The sequence below is a fragment of the Oryzias latipes genome, chromosome 11 (genome assembly GCF_053564925.1).
Source record: "Oryzias latipes strain Hd-rR chromosome 11, Olatipes_Hd-rR_3.1".
NCBI classification, from domain to species: Eukaryota; Metazoa; Chordata; class Actinopteri; order Beloniformes; family Adrianichthyidae; genus Oryzias; species Oryzias latipes.
The window spans coordinates 29,358,820-29,376,812 of NC_136247.1; the positions used below are offsets into that span (position 1 = coordinate 29,358,820).

General features: G+C 47.5%; 1 long non-coding RNA gene across 1 annotated transcript; it reads left to right on the forward strand.

The window, feature by feature from the left end:
- The first annotated feature begins 1,349 nt into the window (after positions 1-1,349).
- Positions 1,350-15,740, forward strand: LOC144995469 (uncharacterized). Its single transcript, XR_013658993.1, has 2 exons — positions 1,350-1,485; positions 15,573-15,740. It is a non-coding gene; the product is annotated as an uncharacterized LOC144995469 (long non-coding RNA).
- Positions 15,741-17,993: the final 2,253 nt, after the last annotated feature.

Genomic DNA, 17,993 nt, shown 5'->3' on the forward strand with positions numbered 1-17,993 from the left:
GTCGTTAACAGCTGAAAGAGATGACCAGTCTGGGGAGGGAGTCACTGGCTCCCCAACCCCCAGCTGAGGACAAAGGACTCTTAACGACCAGAAACCATGTAGGCTAAGTTGACAAAACCATCCAGTTTCAGGTCTGACTCCTCCCCCATGAGCACATACTGTATATACCAGCTCTTTTACCAGCTAATTCAGAATTGACAAAGCCTCTTGATAGGAGGTGAAACGTCTTCTAACTTTAAAAACCAAGTCCAGATGACATCCCCTAAACCTACTACTATGATAAAGCAAGTGCTGTCTTGTTTAAAAAATACATCTGTAACCCTTGTGCTATCCTAGGCACATTAACATTGGGAGTTGGGTCATCTAGACCCACTAGACAGTACTCTGAATCTTGTTTCTTCAATGATTTGTGATCTTCACTGGTGTCCATGGATTACATGAAATCTTTCCACCTTTATCCACCTTTGTCATGGTGGGGGGAACACGTCAATGGAAGGGGGGGGGTCATCTGAGATAGCACAAGGGTTAAAAAAACACATTTTACTGAAGAAATGGAACTGTGAAAGACTCTTGGGAAGAATTATATTTAGGTTTAGAAGGGGAGAGGAAATAACACATTTTTATTTAGAAAGGGAAATGATCTCAGCAGCATTTGCACATTTACTGCACACTGACCAAACCTTCACTGCTAAACGTATATGTATCTGCACTGAATGTGTAGATATGAATATATTTACAGCGGGGAAAATAAGTATTGAACGTGTCATCATTTCTCTATGCTATTGCCAGCTATTGCCATTAAATTTTCACCAGATGTCGGCATAAACCCATGTAATGCACACATAGAAAGAAATCCAAACATTTATGTCCATAAATGAAGTTATGTGTAATAAAGTGAAATGACACAGGGAATAAGTATTGAACACGTGTAGCATTGCCACATATTTATTAGGATGGTTATTCTACTGTGGGGAAAAGAGAAAATAAGGTATACCTTCCGTATGATAGCCCTTAAGTTTAATGGTCCAGTGTTTTGTGTTTGTTTACTTGATTGATTTAATGTTTGTGGGCGTGTGGAGGACTGCAGCATGTAAAGCTCATGGACTACAAATATGGTGGTACCGTCACCTAGGTGACGGTTGATTGGGCTATCACAAAAGGTGTGGAATGATGGGAAAACGTGACGCGGCAAAGAAACACCAGACCGGGCAGGAGCTCGAGAGGAGGGCATGCTCAGAGCGAGTCAGCATCAGCCGCAACACGAGGATTTTGAGCCACATAACCGCGACTTCAGCCCAGCACCTCAACTTTCCATATCGGATTGTGTATCTTTGCTATGGGAGTATTTCTGCCTTGGGGGTGAGGCCCCAGACATTCCGATTTAAGGGGGACGATCGTGGGTCAACGGAGCCGGTAAGGCTTATGATTTCTGACTTGCGGACGGAACCTTCAAAAACCCCGCGCTAGTTGAGACTGCTTCCGCAGGTACGGGTGGAAGACGCCAACAGGAGCGGAGGGGAATACGGAACATTCAGACTGGGGTGTATGTGTGTAGGGTGGTGAAGGGTTGTTGATCTTTGGGGTACGTTGTGTGTATATATATATATTTGTGAATAAGGCGAGTGGAATCCCATTCGGTCTGCCTGGTTTTGTTTCTTTCATATACACTTAAAGAATCCACTATAATCAGCATTTAAGAAGGAATTTAACGGACCTGTGGGTTGTAAGGCTTTCAAATTTTGTTTGTAGAGTGTTACATATGGCACTTGAACAGGGACACTCTTTGTAAAATAGTGGATTTGTTGTTGTTTTTGTTTTTTTGGAACATTTAAGTTTATTTCTTTAAAATGGCAATTCAGGGTGACAGGGGTAGTAATGAAGCGTCACCAACCCGGATTTCACCAAATGCCCCGTCTGATTTAGAGCCAGATTTCACTGCTGGACCTTTTGTTACTCGTCGGTCGGATTCAGCTGGAGAAATATCTTCTTTATTAAGTTCTTTGTACCTACAGAATGTTGATGAGTTGTCTCTCCTATGAAAAAGAAAATCATCGAGAAACACGTAGCCAAAATGCTTAGTGATAACATCATCGAGCCATCCCAGTCCGCTTGGGCGTCCCCGGTGGTCCTAGTACACAAACCTGATGGCACTTACCGCTTTTGTGTAGACTACCGGAGGGTGAATGCTAAGACCTTACCTGATGCCTATCCTATGCCTATAATCCACGACATCTTGGAGTCTCTGGAAGGCGCCTCATGGTTCAGCTCCCTAGACTTGAAGGCAGGATACTGGCAGGTGGAGATGTCTAAACACAGAATCCCATATACTGCATTCACCACACACTTGGGTCTATACCAATTCAGATGCATGCCATTTGGACTGAAAAATGCAGCTGCAACGTTCCAGCGGCTGATGGAGAAGGTCCTGGTTGAGCTGAGAGGAAAGGTGTGCTTCGTCTATATAGATGACATTATCGTATACTCTAAAACAAAGGAAGACCATCTGCGACACCTGGGGGCTGTGTTTGACAAACTCAAATCTGCTAACCTCAGCTTAAACATGACCAAATGTCATTTTTTTAAAAGACAACTGCAGTTCCTGGGACATTTGGTGTCTGAAAAAGGGGTGGAGGTGGATCCGGAGAAAACCCAAGCGGTGACGGACTTCCCTACTCCGACTGACATCAAGACGCTACAACGCTTCTTGGGTCTAGCAGGCTGGTATCACCAATTCATCCCTCGTTTTGCCGATATAGCAGCTCCTTTGAACCACCTGAAAAAGAAAGGAGTTGAATGGTGTTGGACAAAGGAGTGTCAGACCAGTATGGATACTTTAAAACGGGCATTAAAAAGTCCTCCCATTTTATCGCAACCTGATGGGCGTCTAACCTTTCAGGTCCATACTGATGCCAGCAAGGTGGGCCTAGGAGCTTTTCTTACACAAGAAGCCCCTGAAGGAGAGCAGGTGATAGCCTATGCGTCCAGGGTGTTGAAGGGTCCGGAAAAGAACTATTCAACATCAGAGAAGGAGTGTCTGGCAGTAGTGTGGGCCGTAGAAAAGTGGCGACACTATCTGGAAGGACAAGAGTTTACAGTTCATACAGATCATGCAGCATTATCCTGGGCCTTCAATTGCCCTAAAACGTCATCAAGACTCACGAGATGGATACTATGTCTCCAGCAGTTTCTTTTTTTTTTTTTTTTTTTTTTTTTTTTTTTTTTTCTTTTAACTTGTTCTGTCCAACAGCTGAGCAAACAGATTAGAGCTGAAGGCTTTTTGTGTTGGACAAGTTTTACTATCACAAAAAGAGGTTATATAGCTTCAAGAAACTAGAGTGTAGATTTGTATAAGCCCCTTTTTGTCGTATTATTTTTTATTTATTTGTTACATTTAGTGTGTGTGGGGAGGGAGAGGGGAAGAATGTGAGGGGAGGGTGGAAGAGAGTAAAAGGAAGAAAGGTGAAAAGGTGGGGGATACAAGCACTGATTTGACTAAGTTATTAATTTAAGCTGTAACAATTATACCAGATCTGCTGGAAAGACGAATGTTACATCAAAGGTGAAAATCTGACACTAAGATGAGCGGAAAAAAAAAAACTGTCCATCAATACACTGTAGGTAAGGAGGAGGGATGAAGCAGACAGGGAGTGTGGCAGTGTGCACGTGGGGGTGGAGATACATGCATGCTGCCGACGTGAACCGTGTGTTCATAAAGGGAGCCAGATCCTACCCAGCCAGACCAGCCAGACCAGGAGAGGGGAGGAGAGCCCCCCAGGCCAGAAGCCCGGGACCCATGAGTCGGCCACCCCCCGACCGGCGCCCCGTCTCCGCAAGCCAGCCCAGGCACGCGACCTAAGCAACCCAGGGATCGCCACGCACTCACAGCCACAGCCACCCCCCTAAAACCCTACGCACTACCGTCTCCAGCAGTTTCAATTCAGGGTTCTCTACAGGAAAGGCTGCCTTAATATGGGACCTGACGCATTATCCCAAGCCATAGAACCTTTGGTCATCAGACCTAGCCCGGAGATATCACCTGTTACCATTAACCCAGCACCGTGTTTAAAGATTTCGAGCAAAGTTTTCTCCGACTTACCTGCCACCTTATCAGAAATCGCAGAAGAACAGGACAAAGATCCTACAGTTTGTGACCTACGTCAATCTTACCTCAATGGTTATCCTCCAGATCGTATAGGTTTTGAAACCCATCAAGGAGTGTTGTATCGGCGAGCACCATTAAGAGACCAAGGCTTGAAGTACCAGTTGGTGGTTCCCAAAACCCTGAGAGCAGAGTTCCTCAGATATTTCCACGACAACCCGCTTGGGGGCCATCTGGGTCAATTAAAAACCCTGTTACGAGTCTTGGAGGTTGCTTGGTGGCCTAGTGCAGTGTTTTTCAACCAGTGTGCCGCGGCACACTAGTGTGCCGTGGGAGATGGTCAAGTGCGCCGTGGAGAAATTGCCCTCATTAACTGATCTAAAAACATTTTCCATCTCCAGGAAATCAGCTCTTTGTTCATCAAAACTGGCCCTGATAAAACACTGAGTAGTTAGGAATATAAAAGATCTTAAAATTACTTTTTCTTTGTGTTTATTTAATTCTATTAAAGACATTTTGATAAGAATCACGGTACCGCGATTTAGCTGCAGCTATAACTGTGTAAGGAAAAGTCCCGCCCCTTTAACTGTCTCCACCAATCATTCTTGAAGGCTTAATCACATGTCATCAGTCTGACCAATCAGAAGTGGTTAAAGTCTTCACTTCCTTGTTCTTAATTCTGCTGATAAAGTCGCTCAGTTCTAACAAAAATACCAGCTAGAGCTCGTCTTTAGCTGGTGGTTCATCTCTTAGAAAAAAACAGCTGCAACTTCCTGCTTTTTCTGCCACAATTATCACAAAAATCCACGTGAGATTGCACGGGGGGGGGGGGGGTCGATCAGTACAGACCATGAATCTCTGTTTTTTTTTTTTTTTTGGATGCTGGTGTGCCGCGGGATTTTTGTCAGGGTTAAAGTGTGCCGTGGCTCAAAAAAGGTTGAAAAACACAGGGGAATACGGAACATTCAGACTGGGGTGTATGTGTGTAGGGTGGTGAAGGGTTGTTGATCTTTGGGGTATGTTGTGTGTATATATATATATTTGTGAATAAGGCGAGTGGAATCCCATTCGGTCTGCCTGGTTTTGTTTCTTTCATATACACCTAAAGAATCCACTATAATCAGCATTTAAGAAGGAACTAACGGACCTGTGGGTTGTAAGGCTTTCAAATTTTGTTTGTAGTGTTACACACGCTTACTGAAATGTATTTAATACTTAGTGCAAAAACCTTTGTTGGTGATTCCAGCCTCAAGACGCCTCCTGTATGGAGAAACCAGTGGAATCCATTGCTCAGGTGTGATTTTGGCCCATTCATCCACACAAACTGCCTTCAAATCTTCAAGGTTCCGGAGGTCTCTTCTGTAAACCCGGATCTTCAGTTCTTTCCAAAGATTTTCAATTGGATTCAAGTCTGGTGATTGACTGGGCCATTCTAGCAGCTTTCTTTCTTTTCTTTTTCTTCAACCAGTTGAGTGTTACCTTGGCTGTGTGCTTGGGATGGTTGTCTTGCTGAAAGATCCACCCTCTTTTCATCTTCAGCAGCCTGGCAGATGACAGCAGATTCTGATCAAGAATGTCTCCATACTTTTCTCCAGTCATTATTCCTTCAATGATATGAAGTCTACCAGTACCACATGCTGAAAAACAGCCCCACGCCATGATGCTCCCACCTCCAAACTTGACTGTTGGGATGGTGTTTTGGGGATGATGTGCGGTGCCATTTTCCTCCAAACATGTTGTGTCTTATGACATCCGAAGAGTCCAATTTTGATCTCATCTGACCAGAGTATCTTCTCCCAGAATGTCATGTGTTTATCCAAATATGTCACAAACTCCAAACGAGCTTCAACATGCTTCTTCTTCAAAAATGTCTTGCGTGGTGTGCGTGCATGGAGGCCATGGCGGTTGAGTGCATTACTTATTGTTTTCTTTGAAACAACGGTAGCTGCTGATTCCAGGTCTTTCTGAAGCTCTCCACAAGTGGTCCTGGGCTGTTGGAGAACCCTTCTGATGATTGTTCTGACTCCTCTGTTTGAAATCTTGCGAGGAGCACCTGGTCGTGGCAGGTTTATGGTAATGCTGTGTTCTTTCCACTTCCGGATGATGGCCCCAATGGTACTCACTGGAACTTTCAGAAGTTTAGAAATGCGCCTGGAACCAGTGCCTTCAGTGTGTTTTGCAACAATAAGGTTGCGTAGGTCTTTGGACAGCTCTTTGCTTTTACCCATCATGCAATGCTTCTTGTCTAACACCTTGCTGGTGAGAAACCTTTTTAAAAGGCATCAATCAGGACTATACCAGCTGATATTACTTTGCACTAATAGGGGGCAGGTTAACCTTCTGAATACTGACAAACTCCAGCTGCTTTCTTGGCTTGCCAGACCTTTGCAGCTATTCCAGGGCTCCAGACTAACTTTTTTCACTAGGAGCAAAGTGGCCCCCAACTGAAAATTTTAGGGGCACAACCGGAAAATTTAGGGGCGCATACCGTAAATCAACATTCTAACCAAATCTAATCATTTCCACTGTATTACGAATAAATACTTTAATAATAGATGCAGAAATTACAATGTGCTGTTTCAAACAACACTTAAATGTATGTAAATATTAGGGGATGGAAATTCATGTTGGTGACACCAAATAGGTGCAGCCAAGATGCACAATAATTTGAGATCCCCCAGATGGACGCAACGCTGCACAGATCACCTGGTGTGAGACATATTTTTGCTCTAACATCACCTGTCAATCAAAACAAAAATATCACCAGAAAGGGGCGGAAGCAAGACCCCAACCTGAGCGAACACAGCTGGAAATTTAGTACTGAACTGACTGAAAGCTGCCCTACAGACTACAAAACAATGCATTATGGGACATGCTTCCTGATCAATTAAAATAATTTAAAATACCAACTGATTAAAAAAAGGCTACATCCATCACAAAACATTGAGACAATTATAAAAGATGTAATATCACAGATCATACTTAGGGGGAGAGGCATATTAAAACTAAATTGAATGTTAAGGACAACTCCTAATTCCTGTTCTCCTTCAGTCTCGCTGCAGCTTCACCTTCATGCCCCCCACCCCCAGGGCGCTGGTTCATCTTAAACACGTCTATCGTTGCATTTTCCACACGTGTTTTAAGTGTATCTACGTCTTAATCGTGTTGTTGCTCACACGTGTTTAATGTTACAGCCCCGTTAGCTGTCACGCATGTAGGTGTGGGACATTTATTCTCCTCAGCTGACCATCTCCCGCGGGAGCGGTGTGCTGTATTCCCACCGGAACTTTGATATTTCTCATGGTGAGGTGTGAAATCCTGCCAAAATGAGGAAGCCAATGTAGTCCTGTGAGTTGATCACTTCCAAGTCTTTCCAACTAAACATGACTCCCCTCTAAAATGATCATCTCAAGTAAAATATTTTCAATCGATGGTTATATATTTTATGTTATTTATATATTATAATGTTGAACTGTAACACTTGAAAGTCACTTTACTTTGCTGAACGTCACTTTGCTGCTGCCGCAGACAACAGAATTTCCCCATCATTTGTTGATTTTAAATTTGATTTGAAATGGTTTATTTCAAGCAATTAAATAGAAATAATACACAAAGCAATATAATCATCAGTTATACATTCATACAGTAACTAATCAAACTTAGGATAATTAGACATATTAATAAATATTGCTTGAAAGGGAGTGGAAGGAAGTGAACTCATATAATCCCATCCCGTTATACTATAACCATTTTAGTACATGATTTATCAACATCCGGTTCATTGCTTTTATCAGACAGAATAAAGAATCATAAAGTATCAATAAAGCACACAACAAAGATACAACGTAACTTTGATATCATCAAGAATCTTTTTAAGGTCTTCGTATTCCTGGTTTTTCTTGGGGGCCATGGTCAGCTCTCGTTTTTGGAGAATTCAACTTTTTAAGTCATTTGAAGATAGTTGTATAGCCGCCCCCGTGAGCCCCCACGCAGCCCGCTGTAACCCGGAACCGGAGAATCGTGGGATAAATAAAGTTTGATCTCATCTCATCTCTCAAATGAAGAGCTAAAATAATGACTTTGTCTTCAGCATGGCTGACTGTATGTCTGCTGGGACACACACTTAGCAAGAAATATGTCTGCAAGGAGCATGCACCAACTCTCTCCTGTGTACAGCAGTGCAGACTAAAAGCTCGGCTCTGGGCATAAAGAACTGTTCCATGTTCTGACTATCTCACTCATGTTCTCATTATGATTTTCTGTTTCACGAAAAAAACATTAAAAAAAGAAAAAAAAAGGGGGAAAAAAACTCACTGCCGGTCCCAAGCCCGGATGACAAAAGAGGAGGGGTGAGTGAGACGTTATAGACACTAACCACAAATGTGTCACAACAAAGGAGCATTATATTATTATTATTATATTATTTATACATATATGTTACCATGGCGCCGCGTGTGTGGCAGCTTATCTGGGCAGCTCTACCTTTTTGTGTTCCTTAAGGCCCGTTCACACCGGGACGAATTTCGCCTGCGATTTTCGCCGACGTTTAACGCCTCGTGACTAAACAAAGGGCACCAATGAGAGTGTGCACACCGACGCGAAAAAACGCCACATGTCAAAGCGTCAAAAAAAAAAAACGCCTCAGGTTTGTTTTGTTTTTTTGACGCGTCGCGTCGAAATCTATTCGACCAATGAGAACGGCGCTTTTGCACACGTGTCTGGAGCTTCTGAAGTTACAGTAAAACACAACTTGGGGGCGCTCAAACACAAAACTGCCTTGCTGAGCACACATACCAGCGAAGAAGATAGACGCCAAGTAGCGTCTACACTGCCGCGAAGAAATAATGACGGACATTCTTAAATATCCCCGAACCAAGCACCAGTTGGAGCTACTGGTGCTTGAAATATTCATGTTTTCTTTGTTTGATTCTGACAAGCGCGTAAATACTTGCTCTCTTCTTCTGAGTGAAAAGCGACTTTAAGAAGCGTAAAGTTGCACAGCGCCACCTTGTGTACAGGAGTATTTCTGTTTACATTAAGCGCCATCTAATTTCAGGGAATGAAATCGTTAGCGAAAATCGCCTGGGTGTGAACACAAAAAACGTGGCGAAAAACGCCTGGCGAATATTCGTCCCGATGTGAACGGGCCTTGACTTTTTTATATTTTCTTCCACCTTATTTGTGTTTTTTGTATTTTTCAACAACTATTACGAAGTTCTGCGACAAAGGACAGGAACATTATTACTTTTGCTTTTTGTTTTTTTATTTTTACTCAACTTTTTGAACCGGCCTCGGGACCTTTCTTGAGCCACGGCACACTTTAACCTTGACAAAAATCCCGCGGCACACCAGCATCCAAAAAAAAAAAAAAACAGAAATTCATGGGCTGTATTGATCGACAGCCCCCCCCCCCCCCCCCCCCCGCCCGCCCGCCCGCAATCACACGTTCATTCATACATTCATTCAATCATGCAAACTATTAGTGCAAAGGTGAGCTAACACCAGTGCTCAAGTGAGTGTTTATTTTCTTCTAAAATGGATGGTGGAATGTGAAAAGAAGGAGGAGGAGCGCCCAGCCACCCCCACACCCAGACCCCCGCCGCAGCAGCAGCGGCAGCCGGAATTCCCCCAACGCCATACGGGAACAGGCAGGGAACAACCGCCCTCCGGGCGACCAAGACCGCCACCCAGGCCAGGGCCAGCAGGACCGCCGCGAGGCCCCCAGAGCCAGAGAGCAGGGAGGCGCGGAGGGAAAGAGAGCGCCGCCCCAGCCCAGCCAGGAAAGCAGCCCCCCCGCCGCGCCGGAAGAGCCCAACGCAGGGCCCCACCGGAGAGGGACGCCCACAGCCCCTGACGAGCACCCCACCACCACCCAGGAGTTCCGGGCATTCCCCCGCCCCGACCCCAGGTATGAGCCAGGACCCCCCAAGGGAGACCCGCTCCGCACTCCAGGCAGCCACCCACCCGGCCCACGGTTGGTCCAGGTAGGAGCAAGGCAGGGGCCCGCCGCCCCCGCCCAGGAGGGGGGAACCCCGGGGAAAAAAGGGCGGCCCACAAGGGGTGTTATAAATATGGCCCAACCAGGCTCGGCCATGTTGGAAGTTTGGCGGGGCCCAGCGCCCAGGGGCAAGGACCAGGACCCACCCCCCAGGGACACGAACACCCCCGGCTCAGGTGTAATATGAACCCCCCCCACCGTGCGGAGAGAGCACCGCCGGGCCCAGGGAGCCGGCACCCAAGGGACACGGCCGCCATCGCCAAGGGGCCCGCATCCCCCACCAGGGAAGGGGTAGGGGACAGATGGACCTAGGTCCCACCTTCCTTGTAAAATGTGTGTGCGTGTATGTGTGTTTGAGAGGGTGTTTGTGTGCATGTGTGTGTGTTTATGTTGGAATTTATATATTGAAGGGGGAGGGGTGTGTGTACTAAGGGGGGTGCAGTTAAAATTGGCGAGTAGGGCACTAAGGGGACATCTCCTGATTACTCACAGTGATGTCCCCTCACCCTCCACACCAAGGGGCCCTAAATGTCTAAGGTGCGGTTAAAATTGGCGGGTAGGGTGCCAGGAGGACATCTGCTGCTTGCTTGCAGTGATGTCCAAGCACCCCCCCTACCAAGGACCCTACATGTCTAAGGTGCAAATAAAACCGAAAGAGGGGGGGCCCACTCCATACAGCAACCATAGGAGGGGGGCCACTCCCAAGTAGCCCCCCCCCCAAGGCGCATCGCAGGCTAGACCCCCCACCCCCTCACCCTAATATGAGGTTATATGAGGAAGGGGGTAAGTTGGGGACAGCTGGTAGACTGTCCCCCGGTGGTCAAACAGCCGTCCCCCAGCCCACCCCCAGAAAAAGGGGCCAGGGCCACCCAGCCCAGGGGCCCCACCCTCGGAGGCGCCGACACCCCAGGCCCGGCACCACCCACCCCACACAGAGAGAGAGGAGCCAGAAAGCGTCGCCCCCCCCGGAGCAAGCCCGGGCCCCCACCCCCAGACGCCGGCCCTAGAGGAGCTCTGGTCAGGCCTCGACGGGACCGAGGAGGCCAACCGACCGAGGCAACCACTGATTGCCTCGGCGGAGACCCCGACCCGCTAGCCCCCCCGACCCGTACCAATAATGGGCCCCCCCTCCCCCCCAGAACGCCCCCCCACAGGACAGGGCCGACAAGCCCCCCACCCCACCCCACCCCAGACCCCGCAGCCGAAGCGGGTGACACCCAGAGCGACCGGGGGCCCCGAGAGGGTTGTCCCGTCCCGTCCCAGAGCCAGGGAAGGGCCGATCCCAGCCCCAGGTGCAGATGGGCAGCCCATCCGGCGCCGCTGGCCCCCCCCCCCGAGCAGGGCCCCCCGCCAACCCCCCCCAGCACAGGCAAAGGGACCACCCCCCCCCAAGCCAAGCCAGACCACCCCCCCACCACGCACCCCCACACCCAAGCCCAGAGGACCACGCAGCGCCCCAGCCCGCCCCACCCAGGCACCGGACCCGACCCCCCGACCAACGGAGCCCCCCACCGCCCCCGCCAGGCACCGGAAGCCCCGACCCCCACCCCAAACCACGGCAGAAGGGCAAGGAGCAGCGACGACCAAGCCCCCCACCCCCTAAGTCATGGAGTCAACCACAGGAGACCAGAGAGACTGAATTCTTTCAAAGTTACTTGAACTTTGGGCTGACATTTTTTCCAAGCTGATATGATCAAACAGCAGATTTCGGTGTTGACTTATGTTTATATTTTTCTTGTTTTTCCAATTTATTAAAATAGTTTTTTTGGCAATACAAAGAGTTATGAAAATGATAGATGCTAATCCTTCTTCTATATCGATGGCACTCATGTCACCAAGCACACAAAGTGACGGTGAGGCGGTGATTGAAGACAAAGAGCTGATATCCTGGAGATGGGAAATGTTTTTAGATCAGTGAATGATTAATGAGGGCAATTTCTCCACGGCACACTTGACCATCTCCCACGGCACACTAGTGTGCCGCGGCACACTGGTTGAAAAACACTGCGTTAGGATGCAGCTCCATTGTTTACACTTGAGATCAGCTGTTAGCTCTTGGTCGAGTTGAGATTCTCCTCGCTGGAAAGCCAGATGTTCCAGCTGAAATACGGAGAAAATGTCGAGGCTGCAGAGCTGGAGTTAAACGCCGGGAGAGAAGACGGAGGTACAAGCCATGTTTACCATCCGTTACTATGGAAACGTCCGCTCATGCGTCTGCAGCAGCGGGTGTACCGTGAGAGCAGCCTGCTGTGTTTCACAGAGACGTGGCTCAACCAGGACATGACAAACTCTGTGGTCTCAGTTACTGGATTCACGCTGGTGCGGGCGGACCGGAGCGCGGCGCAGAGCGGAAAGAAGAAAGGCGGTGGTCTGGCGGTGTTCTTGAATGACAGATGGTGTAACCCGAACCACATCACTGTGAAAGAACAGCACTGCAGCAAGGACATTGAACTGGTGGCAGTCAGCGTTCGGCCGTACTACCTTCCACGGGAGTTCTCCCATGTGCTGGTGGTGACTGTTTACGTCCCTCCGTCGGCTGACGCTGCTGTCGCTTGTGAGCGCGTGCACAGCACCGTGTCCCAGCTGCAGACACAACACCCACAGGCCCTGATCCTGATTTCTGGGGACTTTAACCATGCATGCACCCCCCTCTCCGCCACCCTGTCCAACTTCACCCAGTATGTGAACTGTCATACGAGGGACAGAAAAACTCTGGACCTTTTCTATGCTAACATCAAGAATGCATATGCTTCAGCCCCCCTCCCCCCTTTAGGACGCTCTGATCACAACCTGGTCCATCTCTCCTCTGCTTACACTCCAGTGGTGAAACAGCAGAAACCACAAGTTAAAACGGTGAAGATCTGGACTGAGGAGGTAACAGAGCGACTAAGGGACTGTTTTAGCACCACAGACTGGGACGTTCTCTGCAGTCCACACGGGGAGGACATTGACAGTCTTACTGACTGCATCACGGACTATGTGAATGTTTGTGTGGAAAACACAGTGCAAACAAAATCAGTGCAGTGTTTCTCCAACAATAAGCCCTGGGTCACTCCTGAGCTGAAGACCCTCCTGAATGAGAAGAAGAGGGCTTTTCTCTCTGGGGACAAGGAGGAGCTACGCAGAGTACAGAGGGACCTGAAATACAACATCAGGAAGTGCAAGGACTGCTACAGGAAGAAGCTGGAGCAGCGCCTGGAACAGAACAACATCTGTGATGTGTGGAGGGGTCTAAAACACATCTCAGGACATGCTGAGGCTGGAAATGGTCGCCAGGTCACAGGTGACCAAGCATGGGCAAATGAACTGAACCTGTTCTTTAACAGATTTGATTCTGCCCAGCCCCCAGTCTCCACCCACACGGCCCCCCCCTTCACACCTTTCCAGCTCAGGCGTCTCCTCCCAGCTGCAGCTGTTACCACCTCAGCACCAAACAGTCCACTCTTCCCTTCTTCCAACAAAAGCAAAGGGACCCCCCCAACGACTCACAGCACCAGACCAGCCACCGCCCACCCACCCTCCAACCCCCCTCTGCCTCACCCTGAATCAGGTTAGGATGGAGTTAAGGAGAACAAAGGCCAGGAAGGCAACAGGCCCTGACAGCATCACCTCCAGGCTCCTCAGGGAGTGTGCAGACCAGCTCTGTGTGGTGATGCTGTTCATATTTAATATGAGCCTCAGACTGGAGAAGGTACCAGTCCTCTGGAGGACTTCCTGCCTGGTTCCGGTTCCAAAGGTACCTCGTCCTACGGAACCAAACCACTTCAGACCTGTCGCCTTGACTTCCCACCTGATGAAGGCTATGGAGAGGATCATCCTCAGCCATCTCCGCACTCAGGTGAGCTCAGCACTGGACCCGCTGCAGTTTGCATATCGACCAGGCATCAGGGTGGATGACGCCATCATCTACCTGCAGCATCGGGCCCTGTCTCACCTGGAGGCCCCTGGGAGCCCTGTGAGAGTCATGTTTTTTGATTTCTCCAGTGCTTTCAACACAATTCAGCCATCACTGCTGAGGAGGAAGCTGGAGGTTGCAGGTGTGGACCAACATCTGGTTGCTTGGACCATCAACTACCTCACAGACAGGCCACAGTTTGTGAGGCTGCGTGACTGTGTGTCTGATGTGGTGGTCTGCAGCACGGGGGCACCTCAAGGGACTGTGCTCTCCCCATTCCTGTTCACCCTGTACACATCAGACTTCACCTACGACTCCCACCACTGTCATCTGCAGAAGTTCTCAGATGACAGTGCCATAGTGGGCTGTGTATCAGGGGGGGATGAGCAGGAGTACAGGGGGGTCATCACTGACTTTGTTAGCTGGTGTGAAGTTAACCACCTGCTGCTTAACACCAGCAAGACAAAGGAGCTGATCCTGGACTTCAAGAGGTCCTCACCACCACAGTCACCGGTGAACATCCAGGGTTCAGACATTGAGGTCGTGGACACATTTAAATATCTGGGTGTTCACCTGAACAACAGACTGGACTGGTCCAACAACACGGATGCTCTGTACAGGAGGGGCCAGAGTCGCCTTCATCTGCTGAGGAGACTGAGGTCCTTTGGCGTGTGCAGACAGCTGCTGAGGACCTTTTATGACACTGTGGTGGCCTCAGTGGTCCTTTATGGAGTTGTGTGCTGGGCGGGGGGCAGTGCAGGCAGAGACTTGAAGAGGCTTAACAAACTGGTTAGGAGGGCCGGCTCTGTCCTGGGCTGCACACTTGAGTCCATCGAGGAGGTGGCGGACAGGAGGATGTTAGCTAAGCTGACATCCATCAGGGATAACCCCTCCCACCCCCTGCACAAAACTGTAGAGGCGCTGACCAGCTCCTTCAGCACAAGACTGTTGCACCCTCAGTGTAAGAAGGAGCGCTACCGCAGGTCATTCCTCCCCACAGCCATCAGACTGTACAACACCGTGTCAAAGTGACACTCCACGGTCCCAGGGTGTTTTTTCATTCACTCATTTATTTATTCATTTACTTTTGTTGTAGTTGTTGTTTTTCAATTTTAAATTGTTTTTTATTCCTGAACAGTTGTTTGTTTTTGGTGTGAACTTGTGATGTTTTTTTTACAGTTTACATGTTTTGCAGACCGCATGTTTTTTACACTTTTGCAGCTGTATTTATTTAATATTTATTTCTTTATTTAATAAGAATCTCATTTTTGATAATAACTTTTCATAATAATTTTAGTAATATTTTTAATTATTTGACATAAATGTCATTTGTGATGTCCTTGTGATTATTTCTGAATGTCGTGTTGCTGCCACAGAAATGAAATTTCCCCATTGTGGGATTAATAAAGTCATCTATCTATCTATCTATAATTATGGGAATAAACACAATCCAACAAGTCATTCAGAAACACGGCGACAAATGTGAACAATACTTTAATTTACAGCAGATACATTCACATCTCTGCCACGACTCATTAATCATTACATTTACTTTACATTTACTGTGTCTCTTTGCCTAGCTGTTATGGTGAACTGAAAAATGGACTGTCCATGCTCGCTCATGGATCATAATGAACCAGGAGGGGCAGCATTAGTGTAACGAGCAAAAAAAGGAGAGAACATCTGGAAGAAGACGGAACAGAGCATGCATTAGCAACTCCTTAAAGTCTGAGCAGAGGGCACACGGTAATATTGTTTTATTGTACATTTGTAGATCTTAAACGTGTTTTCTGAAAAGTGTCATTTGATTTTCTTTCTGTAGTCTTTCACTGTGATTTGTTTGGTTAGGTGAAAAAAAACTACCAAGAGACCGTGGAGCGTGGCTTTTTCTGATCAGATTAAAGAGCTTAAGGAGTAGCTCTAGTTAAAAATCAAAACATGACCTGTCTGCGCCACGTGGGAAGCTAGTGGTAGTCATGGTTGCCGCCATTGGAAAAGATCTGCAGCAGCTGGGTGGCTGATGGGCACAGCCACATCAATGGAGACGAAAATGAACTCAACTTCTCACAAAGTGCTTTCTATGCCTCCACATAGGTGAGGCTGAATCATCAAAGTTGGTGAAAAAGAGTAAGAATATTGAAGAAAAAGAATTGTTACTGATGTCATGGCCACGAGTCACGATCCAGTCACCTGCCTTGTCACAACTTCAAACCTCACCGGAGAAAAGAAATAAATCTTTTACTTACCTCAACACTCACCTGCGTTTTCCGTCTGGGTTCCAGCGTCTGGGTCTGCTTCACTAAAGCTAGTCATGACAGAAAGGTGGAGAAAAGTGTGATGAGAGCAGCTATGTTGTTTCCTAGAGACACTGAGGAAGACAGGAAGCAGAGATGAAGATGCTGAGGGTCTCTCTGGGAGGGACAAGGATGGATCAGGAATGAGGACATCAGGGTGACAGAAGAGGTTCTGGAGATCTAGTCAGAATGAAATGGTTGGGAATGAAGGATGCTGAGTCTAAAGCTGCCAGAGGTCTGGAGGAAGACCAGAGAGGAGGATTCTGGATGCAGAGAAGGAAGACATGAAGGTAGCTGCTGGTAGATGATGAAGACATGAAGGTAGCTGCTGGTAGAGGATGATGAAGACATGAAGGTAGCTGCTGGTAGATGATGAAGACATGAAGGTAGCTGCTGGTAGAGGATGATGAAGACATGAAGGTAGCTGCTTGTAGAGGATGAAGACATGAAGGTAGCTGCTTGTAGAGGATGAAGACATGAAGGTAGCTGCTTGTAGATGAGGAAGACATGAAGGTAGCTGCTGGTAGATGATGAAGAAATGAAGGTAGCTGCTTGTAGAGGATGAAGACATGAAGGTAGCTGCTTGTAGAGGATGAAGACATGAAGGTAGCTGCTGGCAGATGATGAAGACATGAAGGTAGGTGTTGGTAGAGGATGAAGACATGAAGGTAGGTGTTGGTAGAGGATGATGATGACATGAAGGTAGCTACTGGTAGATGATGAAGACATGAAGGTAGCTACTGGCAGATGATGAAGACATGAAGGTAGCTGCTGGCAGATGATGAAGACATGAAGGTAGCTGCTGGCAGATGATGAAGACATGAAGGTAGCTACTGGTAGAGGATGAAGACATGAAGGTAGCTGCTGGTAGAGGATGAAGACATGAAGGTAGCTACTGGTAGATGATGAAGACATGAAGGTAGCTACTGGCAGATGATGAAGACATGAAGGTAGCTGCTGGTAGATGATGATGAAGACATGAAGGTAGCTGCTGGTAGAGGATGAAGACATGAAGGTAGCTGCTGGTAGATGATGAAGACATGAAGGTAGCTGCTTGTAGAGGATGAAGACATGAAGGTAGGTGTTGGTAGAGGATGATGATGACATGAAGGTAGCTACTGGTAGATGATGAAGACATGAAGGTAGGTGTTGGTAGAGGATGAAGACATGAAGGTAGGTGTTGGTAGAGGATGATGATGACATGAAGGTAGCTACTGGTAGATGATGAAGACATGAAGGTAGCTACTGGCAGATGATGAAGACATGAAGGTAGCTGCTGGCAGATGATGAAGACATGAAGGTAGCTACTGGTAGATGATGAAGACATGAAGGTAGCTGCTGGCAGATGATGAAGACATGAAGGTAGCTGCTGGTAGAGGATGAAGACATGAAGGTAGCTGCTGGTAGAGGATGAAGACATGAAGGTAGCTACTGGTAGATGATGAAGACATGAAGGTAGCTACTGGCAGATGATGAAGACATGAAGGTAGCTGCTGGTAGATGATGAAGACATGAAGGTAGCTACTGGCAGATGATGAAGACATGAAGGTAGCTACTGGTAGATGATGAAGAAATGAAGGTAGCTGCTTGTAGAGGATGAAGACATGAAGGTAGGTGTTGGTAGAGGATGATGAAGACATGAAGGTAGGTGTTGGTAGAAGATGATGAAGACATGAAGGTAGCTACTGGTAGATGATCAAGACATGA